The 9854-nt window shown below is 47.6% G+C and overlaps 1 long non-coding RNA gene across 2 annotated transcripts; it reads left to right on the top strand.

Annotated features, from left to right (window-relative positions):
- Positions 1-2488: 2488 nt before the first annotated feature.
- Positions 2489-9186, top strand: LOC147959364 (uncharacterized). 2 transcript variants are annotated; one of them, XR_015611315.1, is made up of 2 exons: positions 2489-2810; positions 8769-9186. It is a non-coding gene; the product is annotated as an uncharacterized LOC147959364 (long non-coding RNA). The 2 variants fall into 2 exon arrangements; XR_015611316.1 differs by having other exon boundaries at positions 8762-9186.
- Positions 9187-9854: the final 668 nt, after the last annotated feature.

Raw genomic sequence — 9854 nt, 5'->3', positions numbered from 1 at the left:
GGTTACGCGGGGAAGATAAACAGATACCTAGACTCAGCGAAGCAGAAGTTCAGCGGGATGAAGTCTCATGACTGTGATGTGTTGATGACGCAGATACTTCCAGTTGCAATCCGTGGGATCATGGACGCGCACGTCCGTGAAACGTTATTTGGCCTATGCAACTTTTTCGATGTCATCTCTCAGAAGTCGGTTGGCATGAGGCAACTCAGAAGGCTACAGGAAGAGATCGTGGTGATACTATCCGAGCTTGAGATGTACTTCCCGCCCGCATTCTTCGATGTTATGGTGCATCTACTGGTCCATATCATGGAGGATATCATCCAACTCGGGCCGACGTTCCTGCACATCATGATGCCGTTCGAAAGGATGAATGGTGTCATCAAAGGATACATTCGCAACATGTCATGTCTAGAGGGAAGCATAGCCAGGGGCTTTCTGACCGAAGAGTGCATCTCCTACTGCATGAATAATCTAGGCATCGAGAACCCTGTTGGTCTGCCCGTCAACAGGCACCTCGGTAGGCTCGCTAGATGGGGTCACCACGATGGTCGCCGCAAAATGCATGTCGACTTCGAGGGTTGACTCGCCAAATTTGAAAGAGCAAAGCTAGTCGCCCTGCAACACATAGACGTGGTCGATCCTTGGGTGGTAGAGCACAAAACCTTTATTGAGAAGACGTACAATGACCGAGGCCAACAGAGGACAGACGGAGATATAATCAAAGAGCACAACTCATGTTTCACGCGTTGGTTCAAGGAGAAGCTTCTGTTGTACCCTTTACATGAGGATTCTTCCGTGGAATAAAAACACATATTCGCCTTGTCATAGGGCATCAAGCACAACCTGATGACCTATGAGGCGTACGATATCTACGGCTACACATTCTACACCGAGAGAGAGGACATGAAGAGCGATGGTTATCAGAACTTCGGGGTAACGATGGAATCCTACACCGGTAATGACAAGGACAGATACTACGGAATGATCGAGGAGATCTGGGAGCTGAGCTATGCTGGAGAGAAGGTCCTGATGTTCCGTGTCAGATGGGCCAAGAGCGTCATAAAAGAAGACCGGTATTTCACCACCATGGTTATACCCGAAGCCAAATCCAAGACCACGGGCGCAAACATCACCGCGGAAAATGAGCCATGGGTACTGGCTTCCCAAGTGGACCAATGCTTCTTCATTACCGACCCGTCAAAGCCCAGTCGTGTTGTCGTGAGGAGAGGCAAAAGGAAGATCATCGGAATGGATGGAGTCGCCAATGAGCAAGACTTCGACAAGTACGGCGACCCGAAGATGGAACATGACGGCAACGATGAAGTGCCATACACCACAAGAAGAAGCAGGACCACCATACCTAAAGGACGTCCATTCAACAGAAGAACTCCATTTGCGAAAAAGAAGGGCAAGAAGATTGTGAAAATATAGCTAGCTAAGATCGATTGTATTTAAATCATAGTCTTCATTTCTCGATTGTATTTCGACCTATGGAAATGGGCGGCACTTTTTGAATTCCTGAATATTTTGAAATCTGATGATATTTTTTCATATTCATAAATGTTTTCTAAAAAATTATTAGATGAACTAAAAATCCAAAAAAATTCAAATAACAAATTTGAGGATATTTTTTCATATTCATAAATGCTTTCATATTCATATTTTTTTTCATAAATGTTTTGAAATCTGATGATATTTTTCCACATTCATAAATGGTGTTTTCAAATTTGATCGTCATTTTCTAAAAAATTATTACATGCAACTAAAAATCCAAAAAACAGTTAGTAATGGCGCACCAGGGGAGGGTGCGCCATTGCTATGAAGGTATTTATGGCGCACCCGAATGAGGTGCGCCATTGATATACAAATTTTTATTTATATTTATTCTTGTAAATTTCATAGGCACTTTTTGAATTCATGAATATTTTTTCAAATTTGATGATATTAGAACAAAATAGGAAAATAATATAATATAGCAAATATTAGGAAAGAAGAAGGAAAAAATATAAATAGCAAAATATTAGAAAAAAACTGACATATTAGAACAAAAGAGGCAAAAAATATGAAGTAGTCAAATATTAGGGAAAAAATACCGACATCACACCATACTTTTGCCCCCCCCCCCCCAATAGCAAAATATTAGGAAAAAAAGGCCGACACACTAGAACAAAAGAGGAAAAAAATTAAAATAGCAAAATATTAGGAAAAAGACTGACATTGAACCGTACTTGTAACCCCTCAAATATATAAATAGCAAGATATTAGAAAAAAAAGACCAACACATTAGAAGAAGAGAGGGAAAATATTAAAATAGCAAAATATTAGAAAAAAATTACTAATGGCGCACCGCTAGGTGGTGCGCCATTGCTATCCAAATTTTTTTTACTAATGGCGCACTGCTAGGTGGCGCGCCATTGCTATCCCTCCCCCCACTAAAATCCCGAATCCCCGATCCCCAATCTCACATCTCTCTCAGCCCCCCCACTGCGCGTCGCTGCCCCGATCCACTGCGCCGTCGCCCCCGCACCCCCGCCGCCTCCCTCCCCATCCTCCCCTTCCTCCCCCTCCGACCCCACCCCGACGCGTCTCCATCTCAACGCCGTCGAGCACCGAAGCAGGCCGGAGAAGTCCAGCACAAGCGTCTACGTCATCTCTGTCGGATACGTCGACGAACCGGATCGGAGCCGAGCCGAGGAGCACCGCGAACCCGCCACCGATCCCTTCTTCCACCTTGGATTCCGCCGCCTCTCCTTCAAGTCCGGCCGGCCTGCTGCTCCTAATCCACTACCGGGCCTTCGTGTGCCTCCATGGTGAGCTCCCCTCGCTTCCTCTCTTCTGTTTCCCCTTGTCCCTAGCGCTGTAGACCCCTCGCTCACCCGCTCGCCTTCGCGTACCGCCCACGCTGGCCGCGTCCACCCTGCCGCTCCCGCGGCGCTCCTCGCGGACCAGCCTTGTAGAGTAGGACGTATTTTTGCTGAATCAAAGTACTGCGATTTTGACGGTTGGTTCGTGGAGCAGTTTTTCTTCTTCTTCCGAGGCAAAAAGTTCGAAAAATGCACGGGAAGCGTGCCCTCCCTCCCTCCCTGTGTATTCTATTTGGTGACTCTCGTTGGTGCTGGTGTTTCTTTTTTTCCTTGTTGTGGGGTTTGGTCTAGTCTGCCTATAATCTAGTTGAGTTTGTGGCCCTGTGGGTAGCATAGGGCCGATGCGGTACATAAAAATATGATGATGATGAGTAGGGATAGGTGAGGTCAGAATGAATCAATCAAAACTTTTTCTTTTTGTCTATCTACTCCTCTGGTTTGGAGAAAGAACTGGATGCATACATAGATGCCGAGTTTGGGTTTGCAGTTCTATATACAGGTACAAAGAATATGCACTAAATTTCGTCTGTTGATCACTTGTGTTGTTCTTCTCTTTTTTGGGCGGGAGGCAAACTATCCTTACAGGCTTGGACACTAGTGTCTGTAGCTGCAAGGATTTCATCCATTAGATTGTGCATGTTCCAAGAAGTAAAACCGTTTGATCAGTAGGAGGTAGCTCTTGATCTGCACTGCACCCCCTCTGCTCTGCTGCAGATTGTGTACAACTATATATGCTGCAGATAGCACCTTCTCAAATCACTTAAAACCACAAGGAGACTACTTGCGTCTCTCGACGCTCACATCTGCATTGATTTTTCATCTACGTTCCGTTTAGTTTTGCGACTATCAAATTTCGCAACTTGCTATGAGTCAAGTGATTGCTTATTATTATTATTAGTGTAGGCAGCGCACTGAACTTGATGCTTTGTCAATTAAGTGTGTAGACAGCACTTTGTGCAACTTACACTTGCTAGAATTCGAAGTCTCTACTGGGAGCACATTTCTCTTTTTTTACGAGGCGCCCGTGCTTTATTTTTGCTGCTCATTCACTACTCGTGTTAAGAACGGGTGCCATTTCATAGTAGCAGTAGTACCAAATCAAACAAGGCCATCACTAAAAGAAGTGGCTGCTCCACATTTTTTGTGATCTCTTTGCAGCTGTGGTATACGCATGTGAGTGCCAACTGTTTGTATCTGATACAGTATTGCTTGTAGTGGTTTGTCCAAAATGTTGAATGATACTACCTGGAGATGCATATATTGTTTCACCTCTTCACAGGCCAACGTATTTTCCATGTTGTGATGGAGGCCTTTTTTTAACACTGGGCTTTGCAACCTGTTGTTTGTCTTGTAAAGAGCATTGGACAGAGATTTAAGCGAGTAGCACATTGCCTTGTCCACCTGGGATAATGATTTTGCAGGTACCCCGAGAGGCCCTTGAGTTTGCTGGAATGTCAATTAACTTCTGTTCCGACAAATTCGGGTACTCCATTTGTCCTATTTTCAGCAAAGGTCATGCTAAAATTTTTTGTGAATTTTAGCATGGCTTTGCTAAAAATAGGACATATGGGGTACTTGCGACTAATGCATGGCCCGGGGTATCTTAGTACTTAATTAAGTAGAATCAACTGCCCCTTTATTCTTGGTGCATTAAACACATGGGTGGCAATAGAGCCAAGGGATTAGGCCCAACTTAGAATTCTCCTTCCCTTTTCTTGATAGGGTATATTATTAGAAGATACCCATATATATCAGTCAACCTAGGGTGCCTCAGCATCGATAAACCCTAAATGATGAAAACTTAACTTAGCATTCAGGGGCCATAGCATCGAAAAACCCTAAATGATAAAACCTTGGCTTTTAGGGTGCCTCGGTGTCGATAAAACCAAAATGATGAAAGCTTAGGCTTTTAGGGTGCCTCGGCGTCGAAAACCCTAAATGATAAAAGCTTAGCTTTTAGGATGCCTCGGTGTCGACAAACCCTAAATGATGAGACCATGATCTTGTTCCTTGACAATAACCAACTTTTTGACCAAACTTTTTCCCTATTTAGAGTGAAACATGGCCCACAACGATGAGGCTGGCGGTTCGGGCAAGGCATTCTGGGAGCTGTCCCAGGAGATGGAGGAAGAACCTCACCGCTATGAGGACGCCGCGGAAGACACCGATCCTGAGTACACAACCCCTAGTGGCGTCGGGGAAGACACCACTGATGGTGCCACCGAGGATGACACCACTGATGATGGCAGCGCATGCACAGATGGCAGCCAACTGAAGAGGCAGCGGAAGGACCGGCGCCCGAACGTGCTTGGCACCGTCAAGGAGGAATTTACTGAAGTGTCCTCCGAGGGGCATCCAACGGCGCCCAAAGAAATAGTCAAGGGGTACAGGGGACACCTCGGGTGCATTCCCCAAAGCACCGTCTCGATCAACACCGAGAACCTAAGGCATCATGACTGAGGGAATTTGCGCAACCTCCTCTTCACGAAGCTGCACGAACGATACAAGTTCCCCGGTGACTTCGCAAACACAAGCCTCGCATGGAATAAAGTGAACAGTGCTGCCCTCACAAAGATGAGCACGACCCTGGCTACTTGGAGAGCCGCGGTGAAGAGAATGATTGAAAAGGTGATAGCTATGAGAAGATCAAGGAGAAACCTCCTTCGATCAGCGAAGATGACTACCTGGAGTTCAATATCAAGTGTGAGAGCGACGCAACCGTGGAATCAAGTTAGTGGAGGAAAGAGATGCAGGACTTGAACTTAGGGGCCCACAAACTCGGTTCCGGCGGTTACAGAGTGGCGGAACCTATATGGGACAAGGAGGATGCGGAGCGTGCCGACCAAGGCCTACCGCCCCTCTTCGAGAAATACCGTGACAAGCAGACCAGGAACTATGTCAGGGCCCGGTACAAGGTGGACCCGGTAACCAAGGAGCTTACCACGGATCCGAAGACCAAGGCGCTTGAGCGTGTTCTGGTAAGGAATACACCCCCACGTAATTAGCTCTGTATGGTTGCATTCTAATTAATGAAGCCAATTTTCTAAATGGTTCACGTTCCTTCCGCAGGACACTAAAAGCAGTAGCGCGGGGTCGTCTCAGAGCTCCCGTTTTGACACCCCTTTAAATAGGGCGTTTAACGTAATGAAAAACAAGGATAAGCTCAGTAAGCCGTCATCAGCTGGTCGTGTGGCCGGCAAAGGCTTGTCCACGAAATGGTCGAAGTACTATACCGCTGGGCGAAAGGAGAGAAAGACCAGCTCGGAAAGCTAGGAGCGTGATGTTCAACAACTCAAGGAACAAGTGGCGCGGATTCCGGAGATCGTCGAAGAGCAAGTGCGAGACCAACTGGGAGCGACGATCACCGCCATTATGCCTACCTTGGTTTCTGGGCTGCAGGCGTGGATTGCGGGCGGCCAACAGGGGCCGCCCCCGATTCCCAGCTTCACGGGCAGCAACTCGTGCAACGCGCTGGCAGCGCCATTGGTGTCTCCGGCGGAGGCGCCATTGGTATATCCCGCGGCGGTGCCGGCATTGCAGATTAATGCACCCGGGAGTGGGAAGAATACGCCGGCCGTCACCTCGGCAGCAAGTGGCCCCTCTGTCACTTGCGCGCCCGCCGTTGGCGGTGCCTTGACATTAGCCGAGCTCGACGCCATCATGGTAAATAATTAAGCCTCTCGGCCGATGACTTCATCTCCTTGCCTTTGACTAGGCATCCCTGACGCCCTACATGTTTTCGCAGGGCGCCGCCGACGTTCCGTGCACTCTCCTGCACTTCGTGAACGACGAGTTGGTCGATGTCGCCAAGGGAAGAATCGTTCAACCGGGCAGCCGCGTGTTCCACGGTAATCAGATGCCACCCACCGTTTATAGGGTTCAACTGGTTCGGGTGCTGCCGGGCTTCGACGACATATTACCTCCATATCGACCCCATGGGCCGACGAAGATGATGTGATGACCCTCAGCGCCTGCATAAGCTGGCCCATGCTTTGGCCGAAGAGCCAGATTCGTTTGGGGGCGGAGGACACCACCCCACAGACAACACCGCCAGTCGTGCCGGCGCCAAGCCATGGAAAGACCCCCGCAACCCTACCGGACATGCCGGACATGCATATAGCACAGGATCCAGACATGCATATGGTACAGGATCCGGACGGTGACGACGGTACATTTACCAGGGTCGGTAAGTACTTCAACGAACATGGGTACGGTGACGAATTCTTGGGGCCTCCTTCTCAAGAACCCAACCCTGCAAAAGACGATCTAGCTGGTACCGCGGAGAAACTCGGTTGCAACAGGTGTCGTCTGGCGTTCAGTTCTCAGGAGACGCCTCCAGCTGCCGCCTTCACCGAGCCTCAGATAGCTGAGGTGTGAAATATTATCAGCCCCAACACACTCAAGAAGGCTGTCTGTGAGCAGAACTCGATCCCATTACAGCAGAAGAAGAAGGGACGGAAAAGAAAGAGTAACAAGGGTGCGAGCCAGCCGGCACCGAGTACAATCCGTGCTCAGGACGGGCCACCTTCACCTAAGGATATCTTGAGGAGGGTGCATGTGGCGGGTAGGCCGATGCTACCGACTAATCTTCTCAATGCTGCAATCGGTGTTATGCGGAGTCTGCATGACAGTGTTCTTTCTTTGGAGAAGCGGTGTCTCTGAGAGAATGATGTGGCATACCCGGTTTTCATGGCCAAGGTGCCAGAGGGCAAGGGCTTTGTGGATAGCGCCATCGGGGGTATGATCGTCCTGCGGTTTGATGACATCTTCGCTATGCTTACCCTTCGTCTGCTGCACTACACCTTCGTTCGGCTATTTTGTTGAGTATGGAGATGCGGATCATTAGAGACAAGACCCCATACATCGTGACAGTCGACCCATTCTACATGCGTGCCAAGATCTTGGGCAGGGCTGGGGACCGACAAGTCATGAGTTCATACCTCGAAGGCATCATTCTGGCAAACCCAGATAAGGATAACTTCCTCGTGCCTTGCTTTCCCGAGTAAGTCATCCCCTCACCGCCCAATAACATATGATTTCTTAGATTTCGATCGTTCTTTTTTTATAACATTCTGTGTTTTGTGCATTGACACACATTGCACACTCATCCTCTTAAGCCCGAAATATTACATGGCCATGTATTTGGACTCAGACCGTCAGTCGAAGAAAGACTACACAAATATCAAGAAAGTTCTTGATGATGTTCTCCCCGGCTACGCTAGATCTAGAGGCACCTTCAGCAGGCCAATTCGTAGGTACGGCAAGCACGTGTTCACCCACAATACGATGTTCCCCTGCGTCAAGCAGCCGCCTGGCGGTCAGAAGGATGCCTACTACTCCCTCCATCACATGCGGGCGATCGTACGGGACCATAATCACCTCCTGCTACCAAATAATCTCAAAGATTGGGCCGCAAGCTTGTCGGCAATCCAGGACGCGGACATCAGACAAGAATTCTTTTGCATCCAGTCGGAGTTTGCAGAAATCATCCATCAAGATGTCCTTCGTACCTCGGGGCAGTTCTACCTCAGATATCAACCGTCCAACAGTGAGATAGAAACAACGCTACGAATGCAGGCTGACAACGCCCGCGATTTCATGACCATCACGACAGACGACAGCTTCATCCATGGTCCGGTCCCTGAGTCGAGTCGAAAGTAGTGATGCTATGTAGTTCTGAAATATCGATTAGTTCATGTTGTAATTAAACTTTAATGAACTTGTATGTCTCTTTGGTTTGGACAGTCGTTCAACTTATATGTAATCGATGCTATTTATTAGTAGGACCATGAATCGTGCTATTAATGTGTTGCTTTTCTCTTCCGATCCTTTTGTTGCATACTTATATATTGCTTATGTATTGTCTGTGAATTGCTACTAACATTTTGTTTGGCTAGTGCATAGAGATGCCGTCGTATGTCATGTACAAGGGTAAGGTTCCCGGAGTCTACGACGACTGGGAGGAGTGTCGGAGATAGGTTCACCATTCCCGCGGTAACAGTTACAAAGGGTACACCACTAGGGCGGAGGTGGAAGCTAGATACGCGCGCTATCTAGCGGGAGAGAGGAGGGAGCGGAGGAGGAACCGGATGAAGACCAGTTTCATCGCAATGATGCTCATCGTGATGACCGCAGCTCTCTTCTATGTGATGGTAGTTTAGATGATCGACATCGACTTGTAATGTGAAGACAAACTCGCTACTCGTGGTCTCGAGAATTGTAATGTTCTAACTTTGTTCGGTCTTTTGAATTCGGAGACTAATATGATGAATTGTATTCGGAGACTAATCTTCTATTGCATTCGATGAATCTGCTATTTATATGTTGTGTTGTCTATATTCCGTGCAGTAAAATATTTTGTAACGTGTGCAAATATCAGAAAAGAAAAAGAAAAAATTCCTAATATTCAAACTAGTGGCGCACCACACTGCACTTTAGTGGCGCACTGCAATAAACACACTAGTGGTGCATTATCTGGTAGTGCGCCATTAGTAACCCAGAGCACAAGGTAAATACGGCCCCTGGGAGGCATAGTAATGGCGCACCGTTTGACATACTAATGGCGCACTGCCTGGTGCGCCACTATTTTCTGGTATACTAATGGCGTACCAGGGGTGCGCCATTAGTAATTGTTACTAGTGGTGTGATGATAGTGGCGCACCTCTAGTGCGCCATTAATGGCCAAAACAGGTGCACCACTAATTAGCCTTTTCCTAGTAGTGTTTACTGAGCATTAGCAATGCATATGGCTGAAAGATGTATTTTCAAGCATCGACCGATGTGTCTCTCTCTCTCACAAACACACACGCACACAAACACACACAAGTGGGGCCCGTTGAATTATTTCTTCGCTCGTGACAACTTTTAATTAGGTTCCACTGTAATCTATTTTTTTCTTAAGTTGTTAATTGAGCTTAGTGACTTCAAAAAGTTGTACAGAAGCCTTGTTTGGGGCTTTCCGGCATCGCTGAATGTGGGCTAAGTAGCCAT

This window comes from Triticum urartu, chromosome 7A, assembly GCF_056163025.1.
Source record: "Triticum urartu cultivar PI428250 chromosome 7A, HENAU_Tu73, whole genome shotgun sequence".
Lineage (NCBI taxonomy): Eukaryota > Viridiplantae > Streptophyta > Magnoliopsida > Poales > Poaceae > Triticum > Triticum urartu.
Note: the sequence above shows the minus strand (reverse complement) of the source record. Positions and strands in the feature narration are given on the sequence as shown.